Source organism: Strigops habroptila, chromosome 3, assembly GCF_004027225.2.
Source record: "Strigops habroptila isolate Jane chromosome 3, bStrHab1.2.pri, whole genome shotgun sequence".
In the NCBI taxonomy this organism is placed as follows: domain Eukaryota; kingdom Metazoa; phylum Chordata; class Aves; order Psittaciformes; family Psittacidae; genus Strigops; species Strigops habroptila.
Genome location: NC_044279.2, coordinates 85,209,083 through 85,231,390, shown reverse-complemented (window position 1 = coordinate 85,231,390; position 22,308 = coordinate 85,209,083). Strand labels below are relative to the sequence as shown.

At 51.9% G+C, this 22,308-nt stretch overlaps 1 long non-coding RNA gene across 1 annotated transcript; it reads right to left on the bottom strand.

Annotated features, from left to right (window-relative positions):
- Nucleotides 1-6,865: 6,865 nt before the first annotated feature.
- On the bottom strand, nucleotides 6,866-21,961 carry LOC115605934. Its single transcript, XR_003990760.1, has 2 exons — nucleotides 21,699-21,961; nucleotides 6,866-7,031 (listed from the first exon to the last, which is right to left on the bottom strand). It is a non-coding gene; the product is annotated as an uncharacterized LOC115605934 (long non-coding RNA).
- Nucleotides 21,962-22,308: the final 347 nt, after the last annotated feature.

The window sequence follows — 22,308 nt, the reverse complement described above, 5'->3', positions numbered from 1 at the left end:
CTCGCAAGCCCAGCAGGACAGGCAGAGCAGCCAGCCAGGAAACTGAAGAGGAGATGTTCTAGAGAGACAGTCAGCTCCTTACCCAGCAGAGCATGGCCAGCGCACACCTCCAGTGACAGACACCAAGAGAGCTGCCTGAACACGCACGCTCCCCGCAGCTGCTTTGCAGTTTCCCCCCACTCACTCCCTGCCCATGTCTCTGCTGCCTGGAGCTGTCCCTGCCAAGAGCTGCTTCTCCGTGCCCAGGTCTCCTGCTTGTCAGTGCTCCCAGAGCCCATCGCATGGACTGTGTGCTCAGCTCTGCCCTGCAGACCACTCCCAGCAGCAGGGACTGCCCAGGGGCACCTCTGGCTATACAGGGGCTCAGGAACCCCTGAGGACTTGGGAACCAGTGTTAACGAGAACCGGGGTCTCAGAGCCTTCTCCAAAGCAGAAAAAGAAATTCCCAGCTCCCACTTTCCACCCAGCCAACCAAAAGTGAAAAAATCAAAGCACCGAATCCTTCCTTTTAAGGCAAATGCTGCCTCACTATCTTTCAGAAGGACCCTCTGCAAATATCAACAGAGTATGTGGAGCTCTGAGCAACCCTGACCCTTGCATCACCCACGATGAGAGCAGGAAAGCAGCTGGGTGGTGCTCACCCCTCTGCAGAAGCGATAGCAAAGCAGCGGGCTTGGGCTGGGAATCGCTATTGGCACGAAGCTGTGTGCTGCTGCTGCTGCTGCTGCTGTTGCCCTTCCCACCCAGGTGCCCATTTGCCACCGCCTTCAGCAGCAACTGAGCATCCTCCTCCCACTGCTGCATCGCCCAGCTCCCCCAGCCCCACTTTGGGGCCACAGGATCCCAAACGGGGCTCGTGCAAGCCAAGGGCTGCCAGGGGGAGTGCGGCAGATTGGGGGGCACAGGCCCTGGGGGTTGAGGGGTGGCCAGAGGCTGTTTTCAGCTCCTCCAGTGACACGTGGCCATAGGCCAGGGATGCTGCTGAGCCCTCCTTGTGCGTGATGGGCCAATCCCGAGCCAGGGTCCCCCCACTCAGGCCACACAGGCACTTGGGTGAGCATGAGTATTTATTGATTGGCTGCTGGGCCACCAGGGTGCTAGGGGTTCAGCCGGGGACCCCCAGTCCTGCCCGGCTGCCGGGGTTTTAATTCAATTGAATGGATGAGGAGGGGCGGGAGGAGCTGCGGTGCCTGGGGAAGGCGGCTGTGGGTCGCGGCTCTCCCTGCTTCTCCCCTCCTTGCGCTTGAGCACAGGCTGCTGCCTCTCCTGCCGGCAGCTGTTGTTGCCCAGCAGCTCTGTCGCACTGTCATCATCCTGCTGGGAAGGAGAGAGGGGGCTGGCTAAAGCACGGGGCAGAATTCAGCATCCCTGAGCAACCCTCCAGACCCAGCAGTCCTGGGGAAACTGAGGCACTGATGCTCCCCATCCCGGATGCTCAACATCACACTCCCAGCCTCAGTCACCCCTGCCGGATCCCTACCTTCTGCATCCCTACCTTACTGGGGAGCACGGTGGAGGGCTTGAGTGTCCTTGCGGTGCTCCTTTGGTGGGCCTTCAATGGCCGTGGAGTGCTGGGTGGTACAGGCTGAAAGCCAGGGTGCTGGCCCCCGCACTGCCGCGGCACGTTGGGGTACCGGCAGTCGGCCGCCTGCACCCTGCAGGATGGAGCATGGAAATACTCAGCCTCCGGCACTGTGGTATGCCAGGGTGGGGGACGGGTGTCTGTGGGAGCCCTGCTCAGGCACCCCCTGACCCCTCTATCCCCACCCAGCGAAAAGCTCTCCTGGGCTGAGGCAGGGCCACCCTGTGCCCCAGGGATGGGATGGGTCCCGTGTCCCATACCTCTTACTTTCCCCTGTTTTGCGGGCATGATGGGTGTTCTCAGAGCCATGGAGGGGCAGTGGCAGCAGGCGTGGGATGGGCACACGGAAGCCAAGAACCACCGTGGGTGACAGGGGACAAACGATCCACCCCGGCTCAGGGCAGCACCCCAAAATCCATGGGCTTGTACCCCATGGCATCCCCCGCCCGCTGCCCTCAGGTAGGGGTCCCCATCCCCTCACTGATGGGCAGGGCGTTTGAGGGGTCTCCACAGGATCAGACCCCCCAGACAGACTCCCTGAACCCCATGCCTGTCCTGCGGCACTGTCAGCACCCATCTCCCCCCATTCCACCCATGCAGCCCCCCAATGCTCTGGTGATGGGTGCTACTTACAAGCCAGGCACCCTCATGTTGAGTGGCCGGTCACAGGACAGGCACCGGAAATCGCCCGACGGCTGCCTGGGCAGGGGAGAAAAGGGCTGGGTGAGCTGGGAAACCTGGTTTTGAACCTGGTTTATCCCCCAGCAAGGTCCCAACCCGCTGGCTGGTTACAGAAGAATGGGGGTAGGATGAGGGAGAGCAGTTGGATGTTGGCTCCAAAAACCACCACCATCAGTGGGAACTACTGCCATGGGCACCCAGAGCACCATGGGAACTGGGGGTGCTGGCAAGCACAAAGTGGGAACGGGGCAAGCACTGCCCCTGAAGCCATCGCTGTCTCCATCACACGCACTTCTTAATCCCAGCTGCACTGTCAATCTCCATCAGCGCTGCCTTCTCCTTGCGCTGCTCTGGGCTGCTCTTCCAGTGCTCGTCCAGCTGCTGCTGGAAAAGCTCCAGCTCCTTGCGGTCCAGCTGCAGACAGACACACTCCCTCAGCCAGCTGCCCCGGCATGGGGCACTGCGGTCCCCAGAGAAAAGCTAGGAGCAGGAATCCTCAGAGGGATAGTGCCTCGGGCCACCAAGCCCCAATGGTGCTAGTTTTGCGTGACGGAGGTGAGCCACCCCTCACCTTGGAGGCCATCTCTTTCTGCAGCTGCTGCTGGACTTGCTGCAGCTTCTGCTCCTGGACGATCAACCGGCCCAGCACCTCCTGGTCCTGCTTCAGGGAGGAAGATGACAAGGTAGTGCTATGCAAGGGGGAGGTGGCTGCCCCACGGGGACAGACCCGGCTTACTGGGCCAGTGGCCACGGGCTCTCAGTGACAGCAGGACAGCTGCAGCTTGGCTTGAATCTCCCTCCATGCTGCGGACTTGTACAACCCAATTGGGGGAGGGGGTGGGGGGGCGGAGGAAGGGGCTCCCCCACATTACACCAAAGCACAACCACCTGGGGGGGAGGGACGGTCCCAGCATCCCCCTCCCAAGCTCCACATGCCACCATCTCCCTACCTGGCTCCTCTGCCTCTCCACCTTGTCCTCCTCCTGCCTCGACACGAGGGCATCCACCTGCTCCTGCAGCTTCTCGTAGCGCTGCAGGAGATTCCCCACCTGCGTGCTGGTGTCGCTGCACATGGGGCACACTGCCTGCCTCTCTGCCTGCTCCTGCCCCGTGTTCTTCACCATTGCCCTCAGCTCTTCCAGCTGCAGGAAGGGGAGGAGTAAGCACCTCTGAGACAAGATGGATGCAGCCAGTAACCCCAGGTGCTGTGGAGGCTCTGTGGCCCCAGCCAGCCAGGGGATGTGGCCATGACCCCACCAGGACCACCCTACCGAGCCGGTGGGTGGTGGGAGCTCCCCCTGCACCTCACCTGCCCCTGCATCTTCTGGAATGTGGTGGCCAACTGCTCCAGTGTGGCCCTGTTCCTCTCCTGCTGCTCTGCCTGCTCCTTCAGCTCCTGCTTTATCTCCTGGAGCATGGACCTGGCCAGCAAGATGGCATGGGCGGGCTTTGCCTTCATGGGCTTGGCTGCCCAGGGGGCATCCCTCACTCCCCAACCCGGGATGCTCCCAGCCCCCCGGGCTCCCTTGCAGCCCTGCAGGGTACAAAACCCTCTTCCGTTCTTTTACCCCAGTGGCAGACTGAGCTGGTCACTGCCATCCACTTGCTGGCTGGCTGCAGCCTCCAACAGCTCGCCAAGGGCATCCTCCAGCTTCCTCGTCTGGGAACGGTGGTGGGGCAGAGTCAGGGCATGGCGCCAGCGTCCTCGCAGACCAGGGGCTCTTCAGCTGCCCCCTCCCTGCACAAACTCCCCCAGCATCCCCACATCCCCTCAGAGACCGCCACTGGCTCACCTTCTCCTTTTCATGCTCTAAGTCACTTGCCAGGCCCTGCAGGGAGGACACCTGGCCCTGGAGGTCATCAAGCATGGTGGCCATGCTCTCCTGGCCTAAAAGAACATGGTCCAAGGGGACACACTGTCAGTGAGGGGGTCTCACCCTCAGGGCCAGGCTTTGAGGACTATGAGCCCCTGACCCAGGGTGTCAAACATCCCACCAGCCCCCCCGAGTTCCCACCTTCCTCCTGGAGGAGCAGCAGCTCGGACCGCAGCTTCTCCAGGTCACCACAGTCCATCTTGGTGGCTTTCAGCTGAGCCGCCTGCTTTTTTAGAGCGTCATAGAGGCTGTGGAGAGCCTCATACTCAGCCTCTTGGGTATCCATGGAAGACATGGAGGAAGAGGAACTGCTGGAGCTTGAGGATTCCAATGACCTGCCCAGCACTTGTAGATGGTCTATGGCCCCAGGATCGATGTTTATGCTCGGGGCTACTGGTTGAGTCCCGGCTCCCTGGAGGTCTACCCAAACAACCTTTTTTCTGAGCTGCATCCCTGGGCTGGTGGTGTGAGGGCCAGCAGCTCCAGCCTCTTTGCGTGGGCTGGTGGCCTGGGTGGCAGCAGGCCAAGACTTCCTCCGTGGAGTCTTGTCATTGGTGACAGCGGCTCCAGGCTCTTTCCATGAGCTGGTGGCCTGGGTGGGAGCAGGCCAAGACTTCCTCCGTGAAGCCTTGTCATCGGTGACAGCGGCTCCATGCCTTCTCCATGAGCTGCTGGGCTGAATATTTTGAGTTCCAGGCCTTCTCTGTGGTGTGGAGGGCTGAGTGGTAGGGGCTCCACTGCATTGTCCTTCTGGAGCGCTTCTCCTTCTGCCAGGGGCTCCACGCTGTGTCGCTGGCTCCTTAAGCCCCAGCGCTGAGCTTACCCCATGTGGGGTGTCCATGTCCAAAGTGGGGGGCTCGGTGGGGGCAGACTGGCCTCTGTTGCCCTCCTGGGAAGAGGCGGCAAAGGGGAGTAGGCTTATGGACAGAATTGCAGCAGCAAGGGCAGAGCCAGGGTTCCCCGCACTGTCCTCGCTCTGTCCCCAACCGCCCCGGGGCTGAACTCCCACACTCCCCTCTTGGGACCCCCTTCCCACTCTTCCCTTGCTGGGTGACACCCAGGGCTGCAGGGTGATGCAGGGTGACGCAGGGAGGGGAGCAAGGCCTGCGGAGGCACCAGCAGCAGCTCACCAAGCCAAGTGCTTTCCACATTTCCTCTTTCATGCCGCCGATCCCCTTGAGGAGAGGCTGGGAGACAGCCATGTGGTGGTGGGGGTGAGCCCCAGGGGAGGGTCCCTGCAGACCAGGACCTTGGTCCCCACCCCTGCCCTGGCGGAGCTGAATCCAGCCCTGCCCCTTGGGATGCCTAGCAAAAGCAGGTGCCTGAGCAGCTCAGTGCTGTGCAGGGTGAGGTCCCTCTCCAGTCCCCACCACTGCCGGGTTTAGCCCTTGGGCGAGCCAAGGAGACTGGATGTGGGAGGTGAGGCCCGTGAGGTGCTGATGGTGCTTCTCAGCTGCCCGAGGAGTGGACACGGTTCCCAGTCGCAGGTCAGGAGCGGGGAATGGAGAGATGCAGAGGATAGTGGGGCTGGAGCTCCAGGGGTGTGGAGCCTCCAGCTGGTGGAGCTGAGGGCACTGGCTGTCTTGGACCCACAACTCACTGATGGTAACATGGGGAGGACCCAGAGCAGCATTTCAGCGCCAGCTCTTCCTCCCCAAAAATCCATCCCTTTCCTAGTGGCAACAAAGCCCCACGTGCTGCTGGGAGCTTGGGCTTAAACTAGGCCTTGTTCTAAAAGGCACTGTGGCCCAGGAGGAGGGAGTGTCTTGTGGGGGAGCACCCAGGAGACTGGGGAGAGCCTCTACCTTGGAGCTGCTGCTCTTGATGGCTTCCATCTTCTTTAGCTGCCTCATCCGGGCAGCCATGGAGTTAACTTGGGAGCCACTGGCGGTGCCCTGCAGCGGGTCTGTGCTGGGCAGCCACTGGCTTGGCTTCGGGGACTGCTGCCCCACATGCTGGGCCCGGGCCCTGACCCCCTCGGCAGGATGCCCCCAGTCTGGGACAGGCAGGTCCCCAAGGCCCAAGAGCTCCAGCAGAGCGTGCAGCAGGCTGTGCAGCGCTCTGAAGTTCACACATCTGACTTCTGGTGTACTGATGGCAACGTCCAGCAGCTGAGACAGGCTGAGCGGTGCCATCGCTGCTGCTATGTCCAACAACAGAAGTTTGACCTGTGGGTAGGAGAGACAGCGGGTAGCCGAGACAGCGGGGAGCAGGCAGCCTCCCTCCTGCTCCACCGTGCATGCGGCCGCCCTGGCCGCCCCTGCTGCCGGGCTGCCCTGGCGCTGTACCTGCAGCAACTGACCCCACAGTGCGCCCTGCCCGCTCTTTATCAGCCACAGCCTGCCGCTTCTCGACACACATTGGTCGAGCCCATTGTCCACACTCACAGAGGGCACGGCTGCTGCCAGGCAACGCCCCCTTGCCAGGCGGCCTCCTCCCATCCCACAGCTCCAGCGCATTGCCAGGAGTCGTGTCTCGGTCAAATTCGGAGACAAATGAAGTCTGTGCTTCTCTTTCCTTGGAATTGCCATTCCATTTCCATCCTCAGTGTTTGGATTTCCTTACATTTTTTTCTTTTTGTCCAAACAAAATGCACTGGCAGCGCAAACACAAAGTACGTATTGTGAAACACTCCCCAGCCCACCCTGCCCTCCCCAATAGCAAGTGATCATCTCAGCATTTCAAAAGGGTCTCCTGAGACGTTATCTGCACGCACAGGACTCCACTGTCATGTTGGGGTACACCTTAAGAACCACGTTTTTATTTTCATCAAAGAATAAGATACTAAGAGAAGACATTTTGTCGGGAATGCAGCAAGGCTCGGGAATGCCCGGGACGACACCGACAGCTCTCACTATGCTCTGGATGGTGGCATGGTTGGATGGCTTCAAGGCCTGCAAGAGGAAAATAGGGCAGAAAATGTAACTACTACAGCCACATTAGAAGGGACCCACATACCCTAGAACAAAACTGGATTTTTCGAGAAGGGTCCTGTGGAGACCCCACAGCTGATCAGCTGTACGATATATATTCCATCAAAGTCAGTCACACTGGGGGGCTGCAATTTAATAGGACCTGGAAAGGATTCACTGGGGAGCATTCAGCTACTCTTCTACATGCAGATGTTACACAATGCCTGACCTTTTACTCCTGTTGCTGTTTAAAGTTTACTGTCATAGCTTACCAGACTAACGAGATGCAGGGGAGTGGTGATGCTCTGTTCAAAATATAAATGCAAAGCTTGTTGCACCATGCTCCCCATGGCTGTAGGTTTCCCAGCATGGTTACAAAGACATTTACAGACATTTACAAAGTCATCATCTCCATCTGTGATTCTGTGATTCTGTGATCTAGGTAGCTCATCTCAAGAAAGACATCTCTGTTTGGAGTTCAAGAATACCGGTGCTCCTCAGCAGTAATTGATAGGGATATAAAATATGTCTTAGATATTTCTGTATCCTTTCTGCCTGCAAAAGGAAGCGAAAGCTCCGGTAGCATCCAGCCTTGTCTCTCGTCTCAGCGGCAGTGCAGCATTCTCCACAAAGGGACCTGGGAGCCAAATGGATCTCCTGAGCCTGCTGGTCAGACATCAAAAGGTAAAACGTCTACCAAGACCCAGTTTCCCATTGCCAGTAGTACTGGAATTAAAAACAGGTGTCTCAATGTGGAGATTACCGGCACGGACTCAGTGCATCTTCATGCAGCGAATCACTTTATTGCCTATTGCTCTAGCTTTTATACCATTCTAGAAAAAGCTATTTTCAGTCTGTTGCTCTACCTTTTATACCAAGCTGGTTTTAGCACATCATATTTAGCTTGCACAGTATACTTTGTTTCTTCTTTAACTCGTTCTTTTTTGTCAAGGGCACAGGGCCCAATCATCAAAGCCAAACTCAGTTAAGCCAAAAATATCTTGCCCCACATCTCCCCCTTTTTGTTTTTCTACAACCATTATCCGATGAATCGTGTTTTGCATCATACTTTGTAGGCAGGTTATCAGACAGGGTAAAACAAGGAAGATACAGAAAAATATACTCAATATAAACAGCCCAGTTTTGACAATTGATTGAAGCCAGCCTGTGATCCCCCAGCCACTTAATAACTTGTCTAACCAAGATAAGCCCTCATCCTTTGAAATTTCATGGAGAATCTTAGCGTGTTTCCATATTTCTTGAACATCTGTGAGTATTTGTTGTGAGTGATCCACATAAGTGCAACAGCTTTCATTTACTAACATATAAACCCCTCCCATTTGAGCTGTTATGATATTCTTAAGCCATACGATTTTGAAGAACTACTTTTTTCAATGAGTCTACTTCTTGTTTTAGCCCTAAAAGTGCATCCGCAGTATTATTGGCTATTATTTCCATTTCAGCCGAAATGTTAATTATAGCTCGTTCTAACTGAACAACCCCTAGTCCCGGGAGAAGTGCTCTGACAAAGCTTTGGAATGTGGTATTATAATGGGTTAAAGGATTTGCCCTGGTGCTCCTTTTTCCTCTTAACTCTTTTCCATGTACCCCTTAATTTGCCTTGAAAGTCATTATGGTTTTAAACTTGCAACAGAGGGGCCAGTATCCCCATGGTACATTCTCCAGTCCAATTTTTTGGTAACTGTTTTCTAGCATGGGAATCTCTGCATAACCACCAATATCCATCTGGCAGGTTACAAGTAGCATTTACAGCCATCGTAACATTGGTGGTACTTCTACCGTATAAGTAATCAGCCCATTGTTGTGCACGTGTCCCATGCGTATAATTTCCTGGTGAATTTGGATCTGAAGGTGGCGTTAAGAGTAGAGCAATCTTGGACCAGTTGCCACTTGTTTTGTTGAGGGTTCCTAAGTTCCAGGTGTTTGAAGTATTAAAGTTGATGTATAACAAGCTGGTGTTAACTAGAGTTAATACAAAAGGTACCTTTGCTAGGGTAACATCCTCCCTTTTACAAACGGAGGATGTATTTAGCATGCTGTATGGTTTAAGTCTGTCCAGTTACTTAAGGGGATGCCTAAAAGTGGGGAGTTAAATTGATCTGCTGTTCCACAAACCCAACAATTTGATATGCTCGTGTGGTTTACAACACTTTTGATAAGATCTACATATGCATTTGCCTCAAAAGCAGCCTTAACAATGCTTGCGCTAAAAAAGCAGATTATAAAACAATGCACTAAACTACCCTTCAGCTTTGGTTCTGATTTCCTTTCCACCCAAATTGCTTTTGACACTTCGCTTTGGTAGCCTCCCACTCACTTTCCCAGACCTCCCAAATTTGGGGGACAAAATGTGACTTTCCACATATCAGTTTGACAACAGTCGCTCTAACAAACGTAGAACTATTTTTTCTGCAGATTCTACACAGTCTCTCTCAAAGGTGTGAGTCACAATACCAGCGACGCTCACAGTGATTGCATTCACATAAAGTCCAGGCATGGTGCTTGCTCGTTAGACAGGTGAGACACAGAATTGCCGTCTCCTGTCTACTTCCTAAACGTGCTCCTTCTCCAGATCTACAAAACCAGAATCAAAGGGGTCTGTAGGGTCGTTAGGATCATCAGGGTTATCAGGGTCATCACCCGACTCAGCCACTCCTGACAGAGGTGCTTGCGCTGCGAGGATTGTCGTGGTCAGCGGTGAGGACTGCGACGACAAAGGACGCGCAGACGGGGAGACAGAAGGGCGTGCGGGGGGCAGCTGGTGATGAGGCTTCAGGAGATTTTACCCCTTCACGAGCGTTAGTAGCTTCCTTAGATGTGACGGCATCAGCAGCAGCGCTGGTCTGTACCTGGCAAAGAGTGGCAGGATCTGCCACTAGGTTGTCAAATGCTTCACTGCTGTGGGGTCCCTGTTTGAAGCAGCATCATGCAGCCGTTTACCAACAATTTGCCAAGTGGGGATTCGGAAAGTACCGCCAGATGGAAAGTCAGGCACTTTATCACGGATCCATTCTAACAAAGTCACAAGTTGCGGACCTGATATGGGCCAATGCTGAGTTTCAAGCAGACGGTGCATTACTTCCAGACCGCACTGCTGATCTCGGGATAATTGCCCTCCCTTGGTTCCATGTATCTATAAGGAATGCTGTTTGTGCATCTGCTGCTCCGCCTTCATTCTTTAGCCAGGCAAGTAGCAAGCGGAGTGTATATTCATCATAGTCAATTTCCCGTTTCTCTAGCATTTTCTTAAATATACAAACTATTGATTTTTCTTCCGCAGAAATCTGCGATCCCATCTTTGAGTTCCCGGCCGCTCACCTTGTGCTCAGTGATTAGTCATCTGGACTGCAGCTCTCTGTCTCCAATGCTTCTGCGTTTCACTCAGCTGGGCTCTCCACCAGTTGCTCTAGTCTCCGCGATCGGGTGACTGTTCGGGTGCCATTTGTGGAGATTACCGGCACGGACTCAGTGCATCTTCATACAGCGAATCACTTTATTGCCCATTGCTCTAGCTTTTATACCATTCTAGAAAAAGCTATTTTCAGCCTGTTGCTCTACCTTTTATACCAAGCTGTTTTTAGCACATCATATTTAGCTTGCGCAATATACTTTGTTTCTTCTTTAACTCTTTCTTCTTTGTCAAGGGCACAGGGCCCAATCATCAAGGCCAAACTCAGTTAAGCCAAAAATATCTTGCCCCACATCTGAAGGTGCCGTGTTAAGTTCTCATGGGAAACCCTTCCCTTCAGATATGGAATCCGTACCAATAAAATGCTAACTAACTTGTACAGAACTGATTTAAAGGATGGCCTCGGCTGCCAGTGGGAATAGCCTGGATACATTCTGTCATTCCCTGATGAAAGAAGTATCTCTGTTTGGTACAGGTATCGTACAACATAGAACATCCTCGGTACTGACTGAAGTCCTTCTGGAATACTCTGCCTCTGGCCCTTAAAGTGCGCTCCTGGGGATAACCACCTCTGCTTCCGCCAGTGGGAACATAACTGTGACCCCAGTAAAATCCAAAGGCGTGTGCTTCGCAGGAAAGCGAATTCCTGCCGGAGTACTGCCCTGGCACACTCCCCTGCACAAGGGCCAGGTCAGGCCATCGCCCCATTCATGGAAAGCGGGCAGAGATTTACTTTTAGGAGGGGAGAAGCAGGGGAGGCCGAGAGGAGCAGTGGGAGGAAAAGAAGCCGAGCTCCAAGGTAGAAGCTCTCCCCAGCCCCCTGGGTGCTCTCCAACGAGACACCCCCTCCTTCTGGGGCATGCTGCCTATAGACCAAGGTCTAGTGTAAGCCTAAGCTCCCAGTGGCACCCTGGCTCCTCCTGCCCCTCCTCATCCATTCAATTGAACTAAAACCCCAGCAGTCGGGCAGGACTGGGGGTCCCCGGCTGAACCCCTAGCGCCCTGGCGGCCCAGCAGCCAATCAATAAATACTCGTGTTCATCCAAGTGCCTGTGTGGCCTGAGTGAGGGGACCTTGGCTCAGGATCGGCCCATCACGCACAAGGAGGGCTCAGCAGCATCCCTGGCCTGTGGCCACGTGTCACTGGAGGAGCTGAAAACGGCCCCTGGCCACCCCTCTGTCCCCAGGGCCTGTGCCCTCCGATCTGCCGCACTCCCCCTGGCACCTGCTGGCTTGCACGAGCCCCGTTTGGGAGCCTGTGGCCCCAAAGTGGGGCTGGGGGAGCTGGGCGGTGCAGCAGTGGGAGGAGGATGCTCAGTTGCTGCTGAAGGCGGTGGCAAATGGGCACCTGGGTGGGAAGGGCAACAGCAGCAGCAGCAGCAGCACACGGCTTCATGCCAAAAGCATTTCCCAGCCCAAGCCCGCTGCTTTGCTATCGCTTCTGCGGAGGGGTGAGCACCACCCGGCTGCTTTCCTTTTCTTCTCGTGGGGAATCCCACTGCATTACCCCATTGTCCCTCTTCCAGCACTGCCGCCATCGCTGGAAAGAAGGCGGCACCAACCCCGCTGCTTCCCCACTCTGGGGCAAAGCACCAGAACCTCTTCTCTGCCCACCAATCTCTGGACAGAACCCGGGTTCTGTTTCCAGCAGCATGATCTGTAGAGGATGATGCTTTTGAAAGCACTTTTGGCTGGTGAGAGCAATGTTTTAGTTTGCAATAAGAGTAAATGTTAACCAACGTTTTCTGTAAGTTACCTCCGTAAGTGACTCTCTGAAATAGTGTGTTTAGAGGGCAAATATTCAGAGGGAATAAATTAATTCTCCATCACCATGAGAGTTAAATTCTCTACTTGGGAGTGAGCAATTCCTCAGTGGATTGAAGATGACAACTGGAAATGCTTTTTTGCATCTTCACTGCTATTGGAGGCCGGTTTAAATGCTTGGTCATTGATTTCTGTATTTGGTCACCGGTGCTGTCGTGTTTACCAACCTGAGTAGTATGCATGTGCAAAGCCAAGCACTAAGTGTGAAGCTGGGTAGGTTCATCTGATCCACTTTCATATGCAGGAGGAAAGTCACATTCTCTGTGCAAATCGACTTAAATCTTTGCAAATAGACTTTAAAACAGGAGGGAAAAAACCTGTGCTTTTCTCCTGGCTAAGCAGACAGTTGCAGAAAACCAAGAGCTTTTCATAGCTGTGTCCTGCTAATGGAAAAGAACCTGCCTGCCTGTCTGGTGCAGGGCTAAGTGGGCTCCTGTCTTGACTTTAAGGACAGCCAAAAGAAGTGATGTACACCACAGGCTGCCCTGTGCACTGGCTACTCTGGAAGCAGGCCGGGATTTTCGGTAGCCATTAGGCCTGGCAAGCAAAAACAGAGGCAGCAGTTTCCAATAGTTGTTCTTTGTGAGAGCTGCACAAGTCAGTCCATCATTTTTAACAGTTCAGCATGACAATGGCTGCTCTTAAAAACACAGAAGCTCAAACGGTAAACAAACTAAACCTAATCTTCAGTTTGTAGAGAGCTTGTGGCAAAATAGGTTTTAGAGAGCTTGAGAAGGCAACCTCAGCTTTGTGCAATATGTTCTGTTTCTTTGCTCACGGTGAGCTGGCGGCTGAGAAGTAGCTATTACAGCCAAAATAGTTTCCTTCACAGTGTTTTTGAGGCTTTTGAGGTGTCCCGAGTAGAAAGGTGGGAGCTGCTCAGTAGCCCTCAAGGTCTGGATTTCTGCCCGCATCAGCCAGTGCTGGGATTACAGAATGGTCTTTCCTTTAGAGTAGCACCAGACTCCCCCTTCCCCGGTGCAGCACAGACAGAGGAGGAAGCACATGGCAGCTTTGTGACTCCCCGCGGGAGGGCTGTGGGGGCCTCATCCCTCTGCAGATGAGACTGGTGCTTCAGAGAAGGATGGTCGCCCCCCCAGGAAAAAGCTGGGGAACAGGGACCCTGCAAGGTAAGGAGCTTCCCACTTGCTGTGGATGAATTGGAGCAGCTGGCTCTTGGGCAGAAGATGGGGACTGAGCCAAGCCCACCTCAGGCTGTGAACAGTGTCTGGCATGAGCAGTGCCAGGAACAGAGCTCCTCAGAGGAAAACGCGGAGTTCAGATGCGCCTGGGCCCACCCCTTGGATGGTAGTGGAGTCCCCCAGAGCAGAATAGGGTGTTTGCAGCCAAGCTTCCCAACTTCTGATCTCTGGAACAGAGGCACTAACTAAATACAGGTAGTGTATTTAACTTTGTATAGGTAGGGACTTCAAAACGATTCCCAACTCGTGTTGTTAATCACAATTTTCATCTCAAATCAGCATGGTGGGAGGGGGGAAGCTTTTCCCACATATTCTGCTGTTTTAAATACTATTCCTCAATAAATTGCTTTGCTTCCTGTCTATTTATGTGGTATTTGATGCCTGCATATTATTTTAATGGCTGGCTCATAAGATGGGCAGGAGAATGTCTTGAGCTATGCATGGTCTCTCTTCAGATAAGCTCTTTGGGGAGCAAAGTCCTCAGTGAGGAGCAGACCATGAGGAGACTGCTGCAGAAAGCTCTTGAAAATCCCACCCTTGGAGGCTGAATTTGGAATCTCATGGAAACGTCCTCTCTGTTTCGAACAGATTCACTCTGAAATTAGTGGTGTGAGAATAGGGCCAGAAGAAAAGAAAAAAAGGGAAATATGTCTGAATTGGAGAGGGATTCTTCACAGGATTCTGATTCTTTGGTTATTTCTCAGCAAACTGCCTATCACACTTAGAACGGCTTGGGGGTTCTTGCAGTTTAAATGTATGTGCTGCTTCCATCATGCTAGTTTCCAAATTAAGGAAGTGGGATAGAAATGTTATTCAAGTCTTTTATCTTTTCCTTGTGCTATTTTATAAATTACTCCAATAATATTGTCAGACTATTAGTGATTAGTTAACACAAACTTGGGCTCACAGAACTTCAGTATCCTGACTAGGAAAAACAATAAGCAGTCAAAAAAAAAACCTCAAGTAAGACTCTCATCCCTTTTCCCCATTGGCTAATGGAGTACTGGAAACCTGGATCTTGGCCAGTGGTTTATTGATTAAGAGCCCAAGTGTCAAGTTAAGAAGTTCTGAAGTTTGGTTTGCAAGAATTGTTATAAAGGTATTGATCTTGTAATTGTAGACTGTAAGCTTTTCTTTGAATGAAAAGGGAGAAAAGTTGTTCCATACAAACTAGAGGGCATTTTATCCTTTCCATTGCCAACATAAATCTATGGTGTTCACTACACCATAGCTTAAACTTCCTCTGCCACTGTCTTTGATATTCACCTTGTCCTTTTTGGATGATTTTTGTGTGATGGAGAAGAACATGATCTACTAAAGTGGAAACTAAGCTCCATTTTGCAAAAACGGATCCTGGAGTCCAAATAGAAAAGTTGAACATGAGGCAGCAGTGTGCCCTTGCACGAAAAAGGCAAAGATGGCTGTGATAATAAAGAGTAACAGGAACAGGGAGAAAAGAGATTATTCTTCTCTATTGGGCACTTGTGAGATTTCATCTAGAGTACAGTGCCTAGTTCTGAGCTCTAAACTATAACAAAGACATTGACAGACAGGAGCAACTCCAGAGGATGGCCAAGATCTTTAGGAGGGTGAACCACATGGTGTGTATATTTTCAGCCGTTGCCTATATTAGTGCATTAATTTATCTCTTCCCAAGTGCAGAACTTTGCATTTGCCTTTGTCAAACTTTAAGAGGTTTGTGGCAGCCCATTTTTTTCAGCCCTTCTGCTTCTTGAGCTCTTTCTGAATGATAGCTCAGCCCTTCACCACATCAACTGCTTGCCTCATTTCAGAGTCAGCTGGAAACTTGCTGAAGGTGCATCTTATTCTATCCTATTAACACTCTCTGTCCATACTGTTAATGAAAGCATTCAATATACAGGAGCTATTCTGCTGTCTTAAAAAAGAAAAGGCTAAAGACAGAATATTATGGGTCATCAATTTCCCTTATTTCTCTATTCTAGTGTGATAATTCATGTATATATGGAGCTTAAAAAATTAAAAACCTTAAATATTTGCTAAACATTATAAGGAATCCAGGTTAGGGGGTCAGTCCTGTCAAGGTTTTTTGTTTCCGAGTCCAGATGTTAGCAGTGAGGATTTATTTCCACCTCTCTTCAGCTGCCAAGAAGCGTTTTTTTTTGCAGACAGATCATTGAGACCCTTGTCATTGTTTCATTTTGTGCCTGTAAACTATCTTCTGTATGTATAAAAAGTAATTCCCAGTAATTCTATCTTTAGGAAAGATTTCCACTGTAGTTCAAAGCTAATCTAGTAACTTGTTGCCCAGCATTACTTACAAATGAGTTTATGTTTTCAGCTTTTTTGGAATCTTATTATACTCCATAAATTATGATTTTTTTTTTTGTGATGGAAATAATTTTCTGAGGAGATGATTTATATATAAAGTTCAATGTTGGAAAAGGTTGCCCAAAGAAGTGGTAAATGCTCCATCCCTGGCAGTGTTCAAGGCCAGGTTGGACAGAGCCTTGGGCAACATGGTCTAGTGTGAGGTGTTCCTGTCCATGGCAGGAGGTTGGAACTGGATGATCTTAAGGTCCTTTCCAACCCAAACCATTCTATGCACTGAATGACCTTTTCTGGGCTTTACTGCTGCAGTCCAGGTTTTGGCTATTGTCCTGAAGTAACCACCACTAGCAATGGAAGCAGAGATGCTTATCTGAATGTTTAAAAACCAGTTTCCATTATATGGTGCAGCAGATCCCAAACTTTATACCTTTTGTGTTAATGCGGTTGAAATCTCAAGAGCTAAAGTAGAAGTGAAATTGTGGAGTTTAGAACAATGGCCTTTGAATTGTGTAAAAACACAATAGCTATTAGTAGTACAGGTTACTTAAGTAGTTTGTCTGAAAACTGACGTTCCTGAGGAAGGACCTTTGATGGAAATGTAGAATGTCAGCCACAGCAGTTGTTATATTCAATGTCATATTAAGAAAGCATGGTAGGTGCTTAAAGTAGGGACAGTTGTTAAAAAGGAAGAGATCTGCAATAAACTTCGTAGTGAGATGATGATAATTTACTGCACCTCATGAAAGAAAGATCAGCCTTCATGGATGAGGTATCCTTATTCATCTTGTGGTCCACTGCTTTGACTTTTAGTCAAATGTCAAGAGATTAATTAGATTTCTAATGTGTGTCATATTGTTTGGTTTTTTGTTTTTTTGTTATTGTTTATTATTTTTTTATTGTTTGTGTGTCATATTGTTAAACTCTATTAAATATTGCATATCCACAAAAGTGGCACTCATGAGACCAATATTGAACTTTAACATTTTTCATGAAAAAAAGAAGACAAGACAAAAAGTGTGTCAGTCTTCTTTAACATACACAGATCTTTAACATAATGATAGGTAAATGACAATGAATTCTGAGCTCTCTGGTTAGACCCCAAAGTTTTCTAACTTACTTACCTAAATCTTTGGAAGATATTCTTCTACATTTCACTTCCTCAGAGATAATTGTATTTCAGCTTCAGTCTCCAAAAGATGTTTGAGTATTCTGCCCATAGCACAGTTTTTAAGAACACCTTCCTAGCCAGCTCTCTCTCACCCGGTAAATTGTCAGTGTTCATGAAATTAGGCAGTAGGCAGCACTTACTTGGCAACTCAAATCTTCCTTGTGCCACACCAACCTATGCAGTAGTCTGAACTATCATACAACATGGAGAAGGCGTTGGTGTGACACTATGCGCTTGGATTTTAGGGATACAAGTGAGTTGTTGGAGTAGCTGGCTTCAAAGTTGCAGGATTTTCTTCCAAAATGGGAGAAACTAACTCACCCCTACAGTGATCAAGAAGACCATAGACTAGTCATACAGGAGAAGTCTACTTCCAAGGGAAAGGCAGTAGGTATAAAATCCTATAAAATACATTACTTACACTAGTACGCCTTTAAAAATAAAACAAACCCTACAGACTTAGCCTGTGAAGAAATCAGACACATTCAGACTGGTTCTGAAGCCATTTGCTTATTCTTTAGTAGCCCTCATATAGGAATGTTTATTTGTTCAGTGACTGAAGATAGAAAATCTGTTGTTTCATGGCAATACTTTAGACCTGCTAAGCAATGTAAAGCTTAGTTCATTGGCAACATATTGTAATTCTGGATGGAAAGACTGTCAGGGAGAACAAGTTAGCAAAATCAATATGAGTAAGAACCTAAAACCAATTCTTCGGTATTTAATCAATATTTAGAAACAAAACACTTGGTCAAATAAATGTAAAGTAAGAAATTGTTTTGAAATACAAAAAATAAATGCAGACAGGCTTGTATTATCCTTTCCGAGTAGTAGCAGTTATTGCTTCTGCACATTTGGATGTGACAGGGCTAGTACCTCTGCTAGGGAGACCCCTAGGGGCTAGTCCCCCTCCTTACAGCCTCTGCCATGCAAGACGTAAGCCTTTCATAGCTCCGTGCTAGTACTGTAGTAGTGACCTCAGCTCTTGTACTCTACAGAGATGCCTTTATGAACATCTAAAGATGTACTAAAGATGTAGTAGCTACTACGTTCATTTGAGTTACAGCTTACATTAGAAGTCAGTGGTGCTTGAGCCTGAAGAAGTCTATTCTATGATGTTATGAAGTTCAGAATGTTTTTCAACAGTATTAAGACATATTTTTCTGACCCAAAGTTCCAGTCATTCAGGTAGAAGTATGTAACATCACATGGGTAAACTTAGAAGCCTGGTATCGTAAAAGAAGTGGGAATCATGTCAAAATAGCATGGCAGTAGTGAAGTCTTTGAGGGAAAAATAACCTGTGTCAGCCTGTGATGTTCGTCAATACAGCCATCTGAAAAGGGTGAAAATAGAAACAGTAATTGCTGTGAGAAATAGTTATGTCATTCGAGTAGAACCAAGCCTATTGTTGAGAGCCATACCTGTTAAGGCATGAAATGTCAGTCTTAGCATGCTTGCTAAGATTTCAAATGATAAAATAAGTTAATAAAGGCTCAACAGGTTGTTACATCTTGTCTAACCAGTGCTGCACTCTAACAGATCACTGGTCTTTTCTGCAGCTGTAGTGTAGGCTTCCTGGTAGGATCCCTGTGGCCAGCCAAGCAGATCATCTTGCAGCATAACTGCCTGCTTAAACCAGCTAAGATGGCTCATTTTAACACCTAATGGATGGAAGAGAAAGAAGTAATAACAAAAAATCTTCAAAGTCTTTTCATTCCATAATATTCTAGCCTGAGGGACCCTATGCAGAAATCTGATGACATAACTGATCGGCTTAGTTTAATAGTGGGAGGTTATTTCAATAAATACAGCAGTTTCAAAACTCAGACTGTCTTTATATTTCTAATATGCCAACTGTAATGGACATTTTTTATGCTTATCCAATCCTAGACAAAACTAAGACTTCAGGTTTTGGCTGAATGATTACTCCAATAATGTTTAGAAGCAGAAAACTAATTTGAAAAATGAAATTTGTATGTTACAACGGAAGGCATTGGTTTTCCATGAGAGGATGTGGATATCTGAAGGCTTCCTAATGACAAACTCAGGATTGTGAAAAAGGAAAAAGTCTTCAAAGCCTTATGCTCCTATTCACTCACTTAGCCAAAACCTGATTTTATTTTCCTTCCCTCTGAGGCAGTTTGTGGTGCCCAGCCTGCGGGGCTGTTGCAGAAGAATGAACAGCAGACAGCAAAAGCCGCACAGGCAGACAGGAGCTGGTGGGAAAGGCCTTGGTTCCACTGACAGTTTTTACTGCGTGTTTTCGGCAGATCACCCATGCCACCTTGGCAGTGGTGTCCACGGGGCGGAGCCTGGAGGCTGTCACTCTTTGAGTGGCTCCCGGTCCTCCCTCTCAGCTCTGGGGAAGGCTGTTTTCTCGAGGGACACACGAGGGACAGACATCCCTGCAGGTGGAGCAAACAGCATGGGCACCTGGGCCTCACTGCCCAGGCCCAGGTCGTGTTTGCTCATGGCACTGAGGCAGCTCTTCAGCCTCCCCATCTCCCAGAGGGCCAGAATGCTGTGGTTGGGTTTACTTCAGGTTTTTTTTACACAGAAACTTTGTTCCTCTGGGAGGATGGAGTTGCCCAGCTCACAACTGCTACCTGCTGGGGCCTTGCCTCCCATGTCTCCTCTCTGCCATGCGCCCTGCCTGCTTCGGAGCACCCACCAGACACTTCCTGCCATATCGGCGCCCCCTATCGGCGCATATCAGGACCACGCTCCTCTCGCTGGCCCAGGCTGAGCCCTTCTGCTGCTCGCTCCTCCCCTGTGCCATTGTCTGCACCGAAAAGCCGATTGTGAGGAAACAGCCACAGTGTCGCAGCAGAGAGGACGAAGCTCTCCCTCGAATGGGAGCCAGTCCATGCAGGAGGCCAGAGCAGAGGCTTTGCCTTCCTCCTCTTCACTTTCCGGGCTGCCGGTCGCGCCGTCGCCACCAGCCCCTTCGCAGCCCGACCTGCCGCTCAGTTGCTCTCCCGGTCGTCCCGCGGCGGCACCACCTCCATCGCTGCGCCCGGAGGCAGGAAATGGGCGGGACCCGCTAACGAGGCTCCGCCCGCCCCGAGGTTCCCCGGGAGGCACTGATAATCCGGACACCTTTCCGCAGGTTTTCCCACTGTTGCCGGTGCAGCTAGAGGACTGCGATGGGGAGAGCTCCAACGTCAGCACAGCTCCGGCTGGCAGCTCTTCCACAGATTCTCACAAGCCGGATCGGGGCAAACATGAACACGTTTAGAAAACGCACTCACAGACACCGCTCCGGGTCTTCGCAGGGCCCTCTTTCTGCGGAGAGGGAAGGTTAACCCCTGCAGACCTGGATCCCCGGTCAGCACTGCCCCTACGGGCAACCCCCAAGTTCCACCGCTCACGAAACCGCCGCCGGGCACTCAGCGCGCACGCCCCTGGTCTGGCCGCTAACACGGTAGCGCCCCCTGGCCTCCGCCACGCAGCATTTCACCGCCTTGTCACCGCAGCGCCTCCCGACGGTCGATCTGTGGATTGGCAGCACAGGGCGCCCCCCCCCGCCGTCGCAATGGCGCCCCCTTGTGGAGACATTGCTGCATGTCGCGCCCCTTGAGCCACGGCGCCCCCTGGCGGCCGACACGCAGCACTTCAGAGAGTGGGCACCTCGGCGCCCCCTGGCGACCAATACGCAGCACATCAGCGACTCGGCAACTCAGCGACCCCCCCTGGGGAGCGCCAGGGGCCGCTACCATGTCAGCAGTTATGACAGCAAACGGGAGACCATAAGTAGCTGCAGCGGGGGGGGGGGGGGGGGGGGGGGGGGGGAAGGGAGTGGGAGACCTGAGATCCTCACCCCTGACATGAACATCCTCCGGGCGTGCGCAGTGAGTGCCCAACAACGGGCGAAGGGCATGGGGGGACCAGCGTGTGCTTCTGCCAATCCCGAGATCGACCGCCAGGCTGCACTGAGGTGCCAAGTCTCTGAAGTGGCGGCCGCCAGGGGGCGCTGAGGTGCCAAATTGCTGATGTGCTGCGTGGAGGGCGCCAGGGGGCGGTGCGGTTCCAAAACTCTGAAGTGCTGCGTGGCGGCAGCCAGAGGATGCTGAGGCGCAGTGGTCCTGATGTGCTGTCCTGTCGGCCGCCAGGGACAGTAGTGCGAGGTGGTGATGTGCTGCGTTCCAGCAGCCAGGCGGCGCTGTGGTGTGGAGTCACGGAATTTCTCCGTGGTGGCTGCCAGCGGGCGCTGACGTACCGATGAGCTGTGGCACCCTGGTCTGGCAGACGGTGGGGCTGAGGCGCTATGGGTTCCCCCTGCTCCACCCCCTCTCCCCTCTCTGCGGCTCCACTCTTCGCTGTCCACACCTAACATGGTAGAGCCCCCTGGCTGCCTCCAAGCAGCATTTCAATGACTTTTAACAGAAAGCCCCCTGACGGCTGATCTCGGACTGGCAGCACAGGGCACCGCCCCTCCTGCAATGGCGCCCCTCTTGGAGAAACCGCGACATAACGCACCGCTTGTGCCACGGCGCCCCTTGTCGGCCCCGGCGCAACATCAGCACCTCGGCAACTGCGCGCCCCCTGGCGGCCACTGCAGCACAACAGCGACTCAGCACCTCTGCGCCCCCTGGTGGCCGTCACGCAGCACATTCGAGACTCGACTGCTCGGTACCTCCTGGCGACTGACCTCGGGATTGACGGAAGCATTTGCTGGCTCCCTCCATCCCCCTGCCCGTTGCCGGCTACTCACCACGAACATCCCTGGTCTGGCCACCCGGAGGATGCGCATAGCGGGGCTGAGGCTCTCTGGGTTCACACTCCGTGCCCCCACCGCCGCTGCAGCTTATGGCTCCACCGCGCGCTGTCCACACCGCTAAAACGGTAGCGCCCCTTGGCGGCCAACGGAGCACATCATACCTCGCACCGCAACACCCCCTGGCGGCCGCCATGCAGCACAGCAGTGACTCAGCACCTCACCACCCCATGGTGACCTGCCTCAGGATCGGCAGAAGTGCGTGTCAGCCCCTCCATCCCCACGTGTCGCTGGGCACTCAACGCGCACGCCCCTTGTCTAGCTGCTCTGAGGATACATCTGGCTGGGCCGAGGCTCCATCCCCAGATGGTTGTCACTCCCTCCCGCTGTTGCTTTCGGCTCTGCTGCGTGTGTGCTCCGTGTGCTGTCTTCATCACTTCGATTGCAGCAACCCCTGGCAACCGCTACACAGTGGAGCACTGTCACTGCAGTGCCTCCTGACAGCTGATGTCGGGATTGAGAGAAGTGGGCGCTGCGCGTCCCCCCCTCGGTTGCGTCCCCTGGTGACGGCACCGCTGCGTAACACACCCCTTGCACCACGGCACCC